At 38.2% G+C, this 15,577-nt stretch overlaps 1 long non-coding RNA gene across 1 annotated transcript; it reads right to left on the bottom strand.

Moving 5' to 3' along the window:
* Positions 1-1,587: 1,587 nt before the first annotated feature.
* Positions 1,588-11,914, bottom strand: LOC150039435 (uncharacterized). Its single transcript, XR_016534380.1, has 3 exons — positions 11,470-11,914; positions 4,038-4,190; positions 1,588-1,918 (listed from the first exon to the last, which is right to left on the bottom strand). It is a non-coding gene; the product is annotated as an uncharacterized LOC150039435 (long non-coding RNA).
* Between the last annotated feature and the right edge of the window lie 3,663 nt (positions 11,915-15,577).

Below are 15,577 nucleotides of genomic sequence, written 5' to 3'. Positions count from 1 at the left end.
ACCCAGAAGTAGTGCTATGGCTCAAGTGGTATAGCCCCTGCCTTGTGCTGAAGAGCTCAGGGACAATAGCACACAGGCCCAGAGTTCAAGTCCCCATCCTACAAAATAAAATCAAAGAAAATAATCGGTCCTACATACTTATTTAGTCTCTGTATATGTTCATACATATGCCTATCTATGTTCATTATTTGACCTATCATAGCTGACCTCTCTAGATAGAGATGGGATCTGCTTTGAATCATTAAATTAAGCACAGTCAAATACTATGTACAATCCTATATATACTTTTTTAATTTTTGCTAATTCTGGAGCCTGAACTCAGGGCCTGGGCACTGACCTTGAGCTTTCTCAAGACTAGCGCTATATCACTTGAAACACAGCATCATTTCCAACTTTTCCTGTGTATGTGTTACCAAGAAATAGAACCGAGGGCTTCCTGCATGCTAAGCAAGCACTCTACCACTAGGCCATACACCTGGCCCTTCCTATATGTACTTTTTCACACAAATTAGCTGCAATTCACTGAAGACTAACTATAAATATGATATATATATATATATATTCAAGAGGGTATTTCTTGTGTTTTCCTAAAAAAGAGACTTTGGGATCTAACTAAATGTTCATCTCTAAAAAACAAAGCTTTTAGACAAGACTGATGAAGAATTCTTTCCTTGTGAACCTACACCAATGTTTTCTGTGGTTTTGTTGTTTCCTAGATTTTCTTTCCCTTGCTATGTAGAAGCTGAATCTGATATATCACCCAAATTCTGCTTCCAGGTCTCCTTTTATCCCTTTTCCTCGTTATGTAGAAACTCCAGCTGATATGGCTTTTAAATTTTGTATCCTTGTTCACTGTTTTCCACTTCATGCATTATAATAAAAATTCCAGCTGATATATCATCAAAATGTTTGATTCTGTTTCCCCTTTACTCCTTGCTTCCACCAATACTAGCTTTCTTTCCTGACTGTCTTATGGAGAAAAAGATCTGCACAGCGGAAGCAAGATTCCTATCCATCATGATGGTGGTATTTCAGGTGAAATAGTCCTGGCTTTTGACACATTTATCCTGATTCCTTTAGCTACTTCATATCTGAATTCCTCCTCACTTCAAACTAGTCATTGTGACTTGAGTGCCTGACCTGTGATACTCTTTTAGCTCCTCATAGTTAACTTTAGAACAGCCTATGAGAAAGTTTCTTTTGACCTCTTTCCTTTGGTATTTATTTTCAAAACAGATAATAGTTACATGATATGGTTGGGCAGTAATATCAACTTTGTCTTGGTACCATATTTCAAAATGATTTTACTTTCAGATGACAGGTAAATCCACTCACCAATTGCTCATGCTGGATCAACAGCTGCTGCCAGAGCCCAGTTTACATGGACTCAGGCATGCCTATCACAGCATCTCAACTGCAGTATTTTAAACAGAAGGAAGCCTGGTGGTGCTGGCATACGCTGGTAGTTCTCCTCTGTAGGAGATAGAGCTGAGGCTCAGGGTTGAAGCCAGCTGCAGCCAACAGTCCCTGAGACTCTCATCTGCAATTCACAAACAGAAATGGAGATATGGCACAAAGTATCTGAAAACTAGCTCCAAGCAAAAGAGCTCAGGGACAGTGCTAATGTCCTGAATTTTAAGTACCAAGACCACAAAAAGAAAAAGAGAAAGAAAGAAAGAAAAAGAAATGTGTTTAATTTGTGAATGTGTGACATATCATTTCCATAGAGTTGACATTTATTAACAAAGAAAGTATAGGTATATTCTCAATCTCATCAGCCCAGCTTGGGACTTTTACTCATGGTTTAAAGCATCTTTGAATCCCATGACTTACATATTATATTTGTTGAGGGTCAACACTGCTACAGTGTAATCCGGATATATCTCAGTATAGTATCACTAGGTAACAAACCATTCACCTAAGAGAAGGAAAACACAGAAGAATTTCACACTGATTGTGTTGAAAATATACTTAATATACCAAACATTATGGAAAGTCATGCACACAGAACTGTTTTAGGTGGTGGTGAGCCTTTTAAAATCTATAGCCTATGAAACCTTGAAAGCCATAATTCTTCAGAGTTGACCAATCCTGGGAAAAGTACATTCTGCAATTACTTTTCAAAGTTCTGTTACAGAACAAGAGAAGAAAAATTTTTGAATCAACAAACTTTCACTGATATACAAGGCACCTTTACAGATAATGCATTGCTTCACAGGACATAGAATGTAAATAAATCCATTATTAAGAGAGTTTATATCACAGTTATTATGGATTTTCTACTTGGAAACATTTTATAATAGAAATAAAAAGGATGAGAAATATTGTACATTCTATAATATTTCACAGAGTGGGTACATGTTAAGATAATACAATGTCAATGGGAAATAAAAAGATATTATAACCCTAGCTACTAAGGTGTTCTGAGGATCTCAATTCAAAGAAACCTAAAAAAACAGCCAGGAGACTCCACTTATCTAAAAGGAAAAAAAGCTGCACTTGAGAAAGGGTATCAATGTATGTGAAGTAATGCACCTTCCATCTGGCGAATGTAATGTAACCCTCTATTAATTACAATAAAAAATATATGAAAAAATATATATCTGAAAAAAAAGCTGAAATTGGACCTGTAGCAGATGTCATAATTCACTAATCCTGGGTGCAAAAAAAGTTGTGAAAGCATTTAAGACCCTTAATTAAAACCCCAGTGTTACCACACATTCACAACATCTGTACACACACACAAACACACCCACATACTCAAAATTTGATATGATATTTACACTAAGGCATCCAGATACATGTAATACATTCCTACACTCTTCAAAAGAAAAAGTCACATGAAAATAAAATTCTTCTTGTAAAAATATATAAATAAATACATTTAGGTAAAATACTGGTTCTGACTTTTAGATCTGGAGCAGACACTTGTAAAGCACATTGTATCCAGCCATACCATTTCATACAGAAAGGAAACAGAACTCCCAATGCTTGCAGTCCCTAGTCCTTAGTCCCTAGCCATGGGAGCCAGAAGAGGTTAAGGCAGAGAAAAAAGACTTGTAGCCAGCCCTGCTTCTGCTGTGGAGCTGGGACAGAACTGTGAAGAGCTTCAGATACCCTAAAATAATTAGGCAAAAGGACTCAAACTGTCTCCAGCCTTTCAGTTTGTAAACAGCTAGACACAGAGGAGGATCAAACTCTGTCACAAATTTAAATCATAGCTGATTTTCCTGCTACCTTTCAGGCTAAGAACTTTCTTTTCTTTTTCTTTTCATTCCTTTTGGTTCATCACTTCCCCTAAACCCAGTTTGTTAAGATAAATCTTTAGAGGAAATGAGCTTTAGGTGATTGACTAATCAGAAATGCCAGCTATTCAGGAGCTGAGATCTGAAGACAAGAAGTTCAAAGCGTCAAAAAGCTTCGTGGAACTCTAATCTCCACTAACCAGCAAAACTTGTACATGGAGTTGTAGCTCAAGTGGCAGAGTGGTAGGAGTTGGAGAAAAAAAAAGCTAAGGAACAGTGTCCAGGCCCCAGTTTCAAGTCCCCATACAGACACACACACACACACACACACACACACTTTATTCAGGTAGCTACAAGGCAAAGCCTTCATATGTAAGAACCAGAGAGATCCCCAGTCAGCTCTCACTCCTCCAAGTCCCCTCCAATCAGCCCCTTCTCCTCCTCACATTATCCAACAAGCCCTCCCTCAAAAAACTCATTCTTTTTACTTTAATCACTATGGAAAGGATGGGAAGAAAGTCCAATGTCATAGAGAGCAAACCCTATGATAGACAGACTGCCCTTGCTCAGTCCCTTACCTTGTAGAGCAAACTCTACTCATATAGTTGCTCCTATGGCAACCCCAAACAGAATGTACTGGTCATCTTTACATCACTGCAGAATGAGGAATGGAATGCTCGAGAATTAAAGGCATACCAGTTCTCCTTAAAGACAGTGGACTGGAATTGGAAAGGACATAAGACCAAAGTCGAACACTACAGTAAAATAGTTTCAACACATAGAATACCTCACCTTTTCTTTTGCCTCTATATTTAATGTGGAGAATTTTTCCGTTAACCCAAACTTGAAAAATGATTTCTGAAATAAAAGTCTGGGAGATTGGCCTAGTGGTAGAGCATTTGCCTAGCATGCATGAAGACTTGGATTTGATTATTTGGTTCATACCTAGAAAAAATCCAGAATTGGGGTGTTACAAAACCATTTATTAGCTCAAAATTCAGCCAAAAATTAGATATGTTTTTAATTTGGCAAAACTAGTGGAGCTTGTTCCCATGGAATATGCTGGCATACCAGAATGCATAAAACAAGTTGATCAAGAACTAAATGGAAAACAAGATGACCTGAAGAGTGAACAGTAAGTTTGGCCTCTCGTCCAGACAGAAGTGAAGAATGTGCTGATGAAGCAGTGCCCTTTTTACTTTTATTTTTATGTAAAATGTTACAAAATTGACTTTTCTTAATGGACTTCTGTATTAGGAACTGTTCACTGCTGTATTGGTTTGCAGATATTTACCAAAATGCTTCCATATCACTTAGTTGAACTAAGTACTTTGAGCTAGTCACATAAGGTGTGCTATAAAATTTTTGTGGAATTCTGTTTGGCAATACTGTAAATTACATTATGTTTCCAAGTCATAGAACACCATTACATTGTTGTTTGGGATGACACATTTAATAGAAACATGAAAAATTTGTTCTGCATTGAAATAAATTTTATTTTTGCCTCCAAACCCAGATTAATTACATAGAATAATCCTATTATGAGTAGCATACTATATGTCATATACTCGACATAGATTTACTTAGTAAACTTAATATCCAATATATTTGAAGGCCATACTTCAGAGCTCTTCATATAAGCTCTTTTTTCAAGAGTGGCCTAGATTAGTAAAATTAAACCAGAAGTGAGCTAAGCTTTTAAGATTCATTCTCTCTCCTGTACTGAACACATTATATCTATGGTTCTTTGTTTTTTAGAAATTTTTTGTATAAACTTTCTTTTACAAAGGAATTCTTTTTTAAAAAAATTTATTCCTGCTAAGTCAAATCCAGTTATAAGAGATATTGAAGCATTCCAGGGGTTCCCCAGTAGCCTCTTATCTTTGATCCAAGATGTCCATCCTGTATTAATGTCACTACAGTGAGTTAAGCCAAAGACTTTTACTTAGGCATTCCTTCTGAGTTCAACACATCAGAATTATGAATAAAAATCATGTTGGGTTTCATTGTAATTGCATACGGTATATGGAGGACATCTCAAACTGTCACTCATCTATATGTCTTCATCATCTTAAAATGGACTGAACTTTTGGGAGGTGGTTTTCTACTACATTTAGGACTTGGCTCTTCAAAGAGTTTCAAAAATACAAAAAATAATTTCAAAAAAAAAAGAAAAAGCCAGGAGTGGTACTGTGGTTTAAGTGGTAGAGCTCTAGCCTTTAGAAAGTCCAAAGACAGTGCTCAAGCCCTGAGGTCAATCCCAGGACTGGCAAAAAAGAGATTTCTGAAATAAAAAGCTTTACTAAACTCTTACAAACTCTAATTAAAAATAAGTGTTAATACTAGTTCCAATTCCCTACTGAGAATAGGTAAAAGGAAAATTGCCCACCTAGTGAAGAGAACCAGGGTATTTCATTAATACAAAGAATATCTGGAAAGAATACTAAAATATTATACTGCATCACATGAAAAGGAAAGCACAACACAAAGGGAGGAAAGTCTTGAACTGATAGAAATTTGCTCTTCCTTGATTGGTTCTTAAGGAGAAGTACAAAGTTCTTGGTGACTAACCTTAAGAATACAGGGACTCAGTTGAAGCATTGTCCCCTTTTCTCTAGTTTAATGTTGTTGATGTACTCTGTTTTTCTCTTTCCTCCTCCATCCTACAGTCAGTAACAAGTTGAGAAGTCTCAGAATCCTCTTATCACCTATTACGTATTCGGATAAATATATTACATTGATCTGTGTCTTCCACTGTCGGTTGGATAGAATGACTAGAAGGCTGGATATTTTCTGACCCATATTCAATTGGGGTCCACTAGGCAAGAGCGATAGTGAGGACTTGGGGAGGAATAGTTGAATCGCTCACGCTCTCATTTCAGAGAATTGAGAATTTATATGGCTGGGTATGGTGGCTGTAGCTTGCCATCTTATCTATTGAGAAGCAGAGACTGGAGACTGTGGTTCAAGGTCAGCCAAGGAATACTAGTTCTTGAAAGCACATCTGAACTAACTGTTATTATCCTAGCTCCAAGGGAGACACAATGGCTGGGATCCGTGTTGCACACCTATCCTACCCAGCAAGGTGACTGCAAAAAAACTCATCTGGACCAGACACAAAGCAAGAGCTGCCTCCCTCAAAAAGAAATGAAAAGAAATAAATCACTGCAAATTAACATTTTTAACACTATACATCATAGTTATGGTTGAATACAGTAACAGAGGAAAATTAAATGAAATAAAGCTAAAATGCCCTGGATATGACTCCTTGGAGATTTCTATGAAAAACAATTACCACAAAGGGGGACTCAGTAACCCAACAAATGGGCAAACACACGGAAGAGACATATCTTGAAAGAATACAATCAGGAAGAAGTCTTCAAAAATTCCTTGCCCTTAGAGAAATACAAACCAAACGTGAGAACTTCTTCAACATCAGTCAGAATTGGCAATCACTCACAACACAAACAACAACAAATGGTAAGGAAACAGAAATCAGTACAAGCACTATGGAAACTGATACAGAGGTTCCTCAAAAACCTAAAAATACATTTACCAACCAATACAGTGATAACATTTTGGGTCATGTATCTGAAAGAATGTAAATCAGGATATGATAGAAGCACAAGCAAACACACAATCTTTGTAGCACTGTTTAAAATAGCCAACATATGGAAACAGTTGACCCAAAACTGTCAAATGAATTGATAAATGGGGTATAGCTACATAATATGTATTATTCATCCATAAAGATGAAGTTATATTGTTTTCAGGCCAGGTTCACAAGGGAAAAATCACATGTTTCCTCTCATATATGCAAAAACATATGTAAAAGGATACATGGGATCATACACAAAAATACAGGAGTATCTTCATCATTATGGGAATGTTTTATTAGATTAGAAGGAAATGAGGAAAAGAGAATGATAGATGTTGAAAACTACTGCAATAGAATGTATCTGTGAATGGAGACAGTATCACAATCTTACTAATGAAAACGCTGCTGAATAATACCAGATATAGGGAGAGTAAGAAAACGTGGGTCCATCTAATTCAAGAATACTAGGTGCAGGTTTGAAACACCCTGGTGAAGGATGTAGGTTCTACAAATAGATTTAGCTTGGGACCCTGCCATATTGCTATTGGGGATATATCTCAAGGAATCTAATGAATATACAGGAAAACCCATGCATACCATGTTTATTTCAATTCGATTACCACAAGCATATGATGGATTCAGCTAAAGTGCCTAGGAACTAAAGGTTAAATAAAGAATTGTAGTACATATATATGATGGAATATGACTCCGTTATTTTTTCTCTCATATATTTTATTGTAATTAATATAAGAGTTACATTATATTCACCAGATAGAAGGAACATTACTTCATATATATTCATACACTTTTTCATGTCATGGTCCCCATTCCACTCCCCCTTCCCACCGCACAACTTGATTTCCCCTCTTCCCTCTCCTATTTCAAATAAGCAATGAAGCATATATAAAATATAACAGATAACAGGTGAAATATTGTAATAATATGAGATAACCAAGGGACAGTAAAAGAGATGAGAGATAACATGGTACGTTAAGGACAGCAATCACTCATTATATGGCTTTTGTTTCTTTATCCTGGACGTCCTTACATTTAGCGTCATACTATATGGCCTTATGAATCTAGATTTGGTTCTATTGTGAATCTCTGCTAGGAGAGCCCAAGGTTTCTATTGATTATGACAAATGAGGGAAATCATTGAGCCTGTGTTCCTTTGAGTCTGGCTTACTTCACTTAATATGGTTTCTTCCAAAGTTTTCCATTTCCTTACAAATGGGCGGTGTCATTCTTTCTGACTACAGCATAGAATTCCATTGTGTACAAATACCACATCTTGTTGATCCACTCATCAACTGAGGGACATCTGGATTGGTTCCATATCTTTGTTAGGGTAAATAGTGCTGCAATGAACATTGTTGTGCTGGTGGATTTAGTATGTCCTTGTTTCTGCATGATTGGGTAAATGGCAAGTAGTGGAATTGCTGGGTCATAGGGGAGTTCTATATTTAGTCTTTTGAGAGACTGCCTTGCTTTCCATAGTGGTTGAACGAGTTTGTACTCCACCAATAGTGTAGTAATGATCCCTCCTTGTCCATATCCCCTCCAGCACCTGCTGGTAATAGATTTTTTTTTAACTGGAGTGAGGTGGAATCTTAGAGTTGTTTTGATCTGCATTTCTTTTATGACTAGAGATGTCGAGCATTTCTTCATGTGTCTATAGGCCATTCTTATTTCTTCTTCAGAGAAGTCTCTCTTTAAGTCTTTGGCCCATCTTTTAATGGGATGTTTTTTTCTTTGGAGATTACTTTTGGAGTGATTCAATTTTTTGAGCTGTTCATATTTTAGATATGAGGCCTTTGTCTATTCTATGGTTAGTGAAGATCTTCTCCCACTCTGTAGGCTTTCTAGTTAATTTGCTAGCTATGTCCTTTGCCATACAGAAGTTCTGCAGTTTAATGCAGTCCCAATTATCCAGTGTTTCTTGGTCCTTATTAAGAAAGTTTCAACCTGTGCCAAGGAGACCTAGAGTATCTCCAATTCCTTCTTATAAAGTTTTCAGTGTATCAGCTTTTACTTCGAGGTCTTTGGTCCATTTGGAATTAATCCTAGTGCAAGGTGAAAAAGAAGGATCCAACTTTAGTTTTCTGCAGGTGCTGAACGAGTTCTGTCAGCAACATTTGTTGAAGAGGCTTTCTTTCTTCCATTTTATTTTTTTGGCTCCCTTATCAAAGATTAGGTGACCATAGGTCTGTGGGTTAATGTCTGGGTCCTCAGTTCCATGCCGTCTTCCGTAAATCCTCAGTTATTTTTTTTTAAAAAAATCCTAACATCCTGTGATTTACAGTAAAGTGGACAGTCCTGGAGATGATCATGTGATTGAGATGAACCAAGCTCAAAAAGCAAATATCACATTTTCAATTATTGCTGGAATCCAAACTTTAAAGGCATACCAGTACATGTATATTATATATATATATATGTCTGTACACACACATATACACAGAAAAACCAACATGGAGGCTAAATATAATCAAACTATAGTAAATAAAAAGGCTGTTAATGAACAGAGGAATGGGAGATGGAAAGAGAAATAGGATGAGATTCTTCCTATTAAAATGCAGTGTATACACATGGCAAATATTATGGATATACTGCTTTATGTAGTAAATATACACTAAAAATTAAGCTCTTCAATTAATACCAGCCTTTATTAAAACAATACCTAGCAGGAACCCTAAATAATAACTAGAGGGGCGTACTCTATCAATCCTTCAAAAAATGGATAAAGACATTAAAACATGGAAAACTGAATTGTCGGAATTTATATTAATAGTACTTCATCATTATAATTAAGGGATAGTTACAGTAAAGCCTTAACATGTATCATTATTTCATGTTAATTATTTACTAATTTCAGTTTTAAACCTTTCTGAAAGTAATCTTCACATCTCTGCAAAATTTCACCCAAACTTCACAGTGATTTTTTTCCTGAAATCATCATAGCAATAAATCATTAAATTCATAGGGAAACATAAAATATCCCAGGTAGTACAAATAATCCTGGGTAAAAAGATCAAAACACTAAAGGTTTTATACTACCAGACTTTAAAAGATTGTAAAGCTACATGGATAAAAACAACATGGTCCTTAGAAAACTAAGAAAACAAAATAGAAGACTCAAAATTAAATGCAAACAGCCATCCTCATACAATTATTGGAAAAAGGAATCAAAAGTATGGTTTAACAATTTTGAACAACTGCTTATCTACATGTAGAAGAGTGAACCTACAATCATAGTCTCTCTATACAGTTCAAAAATCAATTCAAAATGGATCAAAGCTATTTATATTAAGATTTGAAACTTTGACATCACTACAGAACAACACAGGGTGCAGTGAACAAGAGAGACAGGAAATTATCTCCTGGATAGGACTCAAGAAAATAAGAACAAGAATTAGTTGACAAATAGGATTCCAATCAATTAAAAAGTCTCTACACATCAAATGACACCATAAATTCATGCAACAATTTACACAATAGGAGAAAATCTTGGTCCTCTATAAAACACATAAGGGTTAATATGAAGAATACACAATTCTACAAACAAAAACCAATTAATAAATTAGCAAATGACTTCTTCAGGTTGCAGCAGTACAAACAGTTTCCACCTCATTTGCAAAGTGACCCTGAGACTGCAATCTCACCACAGTGAGAACAGCAATTATTATAAAAGCAAACAACAAATGCTGATGATGAGGTTGTGAGAGTAGATATGGGGAAAATATCCTTTATACAATACACTACAGTGGGTGGGCATGTAATTTCGTGTGTCCACTGTGGAAATCACATAGGATGCTATAAATATATACATACTTGTATGTAAATATATATATGACTATATATACACAAACTCACATATAAGTATGTATATATGTGTATGTATCAGTATATATGTGTGTATATACATAAATGTATTTATACATATATATTTATTTATTTATGTTGGCTAGTTCCATTAACCCTAGCTAATCAGCAGAGTGAAACCTGATAGATGACAGTTCCCCCCAGCCCTGGAGGAAAGACCATGGTACTTCATCTTCCAAAGTGACCAGCAACAAGCCACGCTGGAGTATGGTTTAAGTGGCTAAGTACCAGCAAGCAAGCCAAGAGAACAAACTCTAGGGCTTGACCTAAAATTCTCCTATTTAGGGTCACTTGGGATAGGCTAAAATAGAGCAACCTTATAATCCTGCTGTGTGACCTTTGCATATAGAGTCAAAGGATTGATTAGACATAAAACTCAGATGCTGCTATATGACCTTTGGACAAACATCTGGAGAAATGTAAGTTGTTAAAACAGTTAAACATTTATAATACCCATTTTTATTGTAGTGCTCTTCCCAACAGTTAGGCTGTGCCTCAGCCAAGGTAAACAACAACCAATGAATGCGTAAAGAAAATGTAACACTCGCGCCCAAAGGATAGCCTAGTGGTAGTGTGCCTGCCTAGTATGCACGAAGCCCAGTGTTACATTCCTTGGTACTACCAACACAAAAGCCCGAAAAAGCCAGAAGTGGTAATACCCTAGCCCTGAGAAATCCCAAGGACAGTGCTCAGGCCTTGAGTTCAAGTGCTAGGATTGGCAAAAGGAAAAAATGTAATACTTACAAGCAATGGAGTTTGATTCACATGAAGAAGAGTCAAATATCATTGTCTCTAGGCAAATGAATGCAACTGGGATCATCATGTTGACTGACATAAACCAAGCTCAAGATGTCAAATAGCACAGGTTTCCATTCATGTGGAAACTAGATCTAAAGTAATGATAATAAATAATAGTAAAAATGGGAGATGTGTAATAAAAAAACAAAACAAAGTGAAACAAAAACACAACAAAGGGAAACCTGCTGATTAAATAAGTGAGAGAGGAGATGGAAACCAGGTATGAGGAAGATGATGTTTCATACAGACACTCACCTATATATGGAGAGAGTCTGCCGAAACCTATTAAATGCTGTATGGACAAATGGGTTAAAAAGGAATAGGACAGGAGAAACTCATTCAAAGTTCAATGTACATATGTATAGGAATATCATAATTAAACCCCATGGTACTATTCATAAATGCTAATAAATTGTTTAATCCTTACAAAATGATAATTATGCAAACAAAATTAGTAAATCTCATTACACTAAAATGCTGAAACCAATTTCAATACCAAGGAAAATTGAAACAGTTAAGTCAATATGATCTATCGACTTCAGAATTTGCCCTAGTTATAGAAAGTAATGTGTAGGAAGAGTACACATAAACATGACTTCTTATTTTTATAAAGACTGTTCATGAGCTTAATATAATGTCTGTATAGCTGCAATATCACACAGCCATACAAATTAAAAATGCAACAAAATGGGAGGCAATTTGAGAACATCTCATAGAACCCAACAAACTAGCTTCACAAAAATTAGGTCTTCATTCACATGCGGAATCAAAAACTAAAAGGAGTATATATTCATGTTTAGGCCTATATGGATAAATATACAGCAGGAATTTGACTAAAGGACTACGTAAGTATAAATGGAGAAGGGTGGGTAAAATAAAAGTAGTGGGTAAATATTGAAATAGCTAGTTTGATTGCAAAAATTCTGACAGAGCAAGGAAACCTGTTGAAAAAATTGGGGGAAAGTAATAAAGGAAGATTGATTACAATATATTGTATACATGTACGAAAAAAAGGCAAACCAATTCTCCACCTTAAAATTAATATAAGCTAATACAAGACTATTTGTAACTTATGTGTCAATATGCACAGGAATGGTGAGAAAGGAATCTCTCAACATACTGAAAAAAGTTTTTCAGAATACTTCAGATTCTCTATGCAATACTATTGAGGGGAAATAGAACTGAATGAATTTTTCCTCACAATGAAAACATTTGAAATACAGCTGGCTGTACCCAAAAACACAGACAATACCGAAGGCTGACAAGAGACATGGGGAAGAATTGGGAACAAGACTACAAGGTGATGCAACTGCTTTGGAAAATGCATGTAATGAGGCAGATCTTCACAGTGACCATAGGACTCAATACTTCTAATGTAAGCTGTGTACATACCCAAGAGAAATGAAAGCACTTATCCACAAATGTTCACTGCTGTATCACTCAAACCACCCAAAAAGTAGTAACAACACAAATGAATGCTTGAAATATGCCATGTCTATGCGATGGGGTATTGACCATCCAAAAGAGTGCAGAATAGATATATAGATACATACTACAACCAGGAGGAGCTTCCAAAGCATACTAAGAAAAACAATCCATGAAAAGTCTGAAAAAGCAAATACACAGATACATTAGTAGTTGTTTATAGCTCTGATGGAGAGTCAGGAAAAGAACAGGAAATATGACTGCTATTAGGTATGGGGTTTCATTATGTGTGATATGGAGTGATAGTTTCCTCACTCTGACAATGTAAAGAAAGTACATTAACCTGTATATATAAACATAACTACATAGACATAAAAATCTATGATGGGCAATATACTCTATAGAATAATGTTTTATTACATAGATTAATATTATCTATGCCACACAAAGACTCAGCTTAATTTTATTTATGTTCTAAAATCTATGTGCCAGTGACTGTATATTGACATTCCCTTTGTTAAACATGACATTTGAAATAGGATGTAAAAATCAATGTTAAAAAAAAGTGAAATGCAGGGTAAATGAATTAGCTTGCAGTGAACATGTAGAAAAATCTACATTCAGTGACGCTTCTAAGGGTGGTAACTAGTTCCCATCTGATGGTGTAAGTGATGCATGCTAGGCTCTCCATGAATGCACAATTTACTAATACCTGATGTTGTGAAGACTGAATGCTCTGCTTCAACACACAGACCACTCCTGGACAACTACGATGGCCTCCAGAAATCCTGTTCCTGTCCCTCATGCGTTCCCTCGTCGTTGAACCTGGCCTCCATCACCTCTTCTTCTTGCTTAATTCAGGACTCAGTATTAGCAGCTGCATGGCCAGGGTCAAATCTTCTGGAAGCCAGTCCAGGCAGACCACAGTCTGAATACAAATGCTACAGGGAGACAATCTGGCATACTTGCTCTTCATCTGGGGAAGAAGAGGGGCTGGCCTCCATCCCTTCACTCACAGTCGTTCCTGCCCCTTCCCCATGTTTCCAGAACCCTGGGGCTCTTGGGGCTGCAGCAATTTAGGCCAGGCCATGGAATAACTTCGGCAGGTCCACCAGGCAAATCCCCCAGTCTGGCACTGCCTAGATGCCTCTTCTCTCACTGCAGGCGGCCCACTGGGTCAGGCAGGCACCAACTCCTAGGCCTGGAGAACAGCAAGTCTGGGCCTTTGGCCCCACCACTCGGCCAGCCAGGCAGCCCCTGTAGGATGGAGGTTCCAGGAACAGCGGTCACCTCTTGTGCAGCCTGGGCTCTGACAGCCCAAGTGGACCGGCGGGCCGGGCCCCCCACGCAGGCCGCTGCCGGGTGCTCATGGGCTCCAGGCCGCTTCAAAACTGCCGGCAGGACAGGTGACCCAGGCTGCCGGGAAACCCGAGGGTGAAAAGGAGTCCTGCCACTCCTTCCCCAGGAAGGCCATGGGGACAGAACTTAGTCCCCTAGGTGCAGCTGGAGGAAATGGCCGTCAAGAGCCGGAAGTAAATGTTCCCAGTGTCCCAGCATCCAGCTGAGGCTGCATCGGTGACATCCTGGTTGAGGCTCCGCCCCTGCCCAAGTCTTCAGGTAGACCCGCCCCAGAGCAAGTCCACATCCAGTCCAGGTCCTGTCTTCAGGTAGACCCGCCCCTGCCCAAGTCCACGTCCAGTCCAGGTCCTGTCTTCAGGAAGACCCGCCCCCTGCCCAAGTCCACGTCCAGTCCAGGTCCTGTCTTCAGGTAGACCCGCCCCAGAGCAAGTCCACGTCCACTCCAGGTCCTGTCTTCAGGTAGACCCGCCCCAGAGCAAGTCCACGTCCAGTCCAGGTCCTGTCTTCAGGTAGACCCACCCCTGCCCAAGTCCACGTCCAGTCCAGGTCCTGTCTTCAGGTAGACCCGCCCCAGAGCAAGTCGACGTCCAGTCCAGGTCCTGTCTTCGGGTGGACCCTCCCCAAGGCCCCAGCAGAAGCCCACGCCTACTTATCGGTCCTGCCTTTCAGTGACCCCAGGAATGGCTGGCAGCTCCCTGAGGTGAATTTTGGGCACAGGTGATTTCCCTCACTGCATCGGGAATTTGCAGCCCTAGATGATCTTGGTTCCTCCCTGGGTGCTGAACAGCCCACCTGGGACACACAGCCAATGGTGGGAGTGGCCGGTTTCAAGGTGGAGCAGCAGCTGCTGCCTCCAGACATGTCTCCCTCAGGTGGTCTTGTGACCCATCTTCCTCTGCAGTTCAATCCTTGAATATTAACAAGAATTCTCAGAAGACTTATTGTTTGTATAAAGAATCATCCAGTCTCAACTATCAAGTTATTCTCAGCAAATCTATCTCCTGGAGGGTAGGGTAACCAAACAAGTCTGGGAATACTTTCAAAGCACATTGTCATGACCTGTGAGAATTTAGGCAAAAAGGTTACTCCACCCTTGCATAAAGGCAGGCAGATTGTACTCTTCACCCTTTGTCCTCAATATAGGCCTTTCGAGTATAACTCTGTTAGACCCCAGACTCATATTGGTTTCCCACAATATCTAACATAGAAGTTATTAATATTCACTTATCCAGCAGGCATTCTAGTGATGGCAAGACAGTGAGAATTTAAA

The sequence above is a fragment of the Megascapheus bottae genome, unplaced genomic scaffold (assembly GCF_031878675.1).
Source record: "Megascapheus bottae isolate mThoBot1 unplaced genomic scaffold, mThoBot2.hap1 HAP1_SCAFFOLD_40, whole genome shotgun sequence".
NCBI classification, from domain to species: Eukaryota; Metazoa; Chordata; class Mammalia; order Rodentia; family Geomyidae; genus Megascapheus; species Megascapheus bottae.
This window is presented reverse-complemented; position numbering and strand designations above follow the sequence as displayed.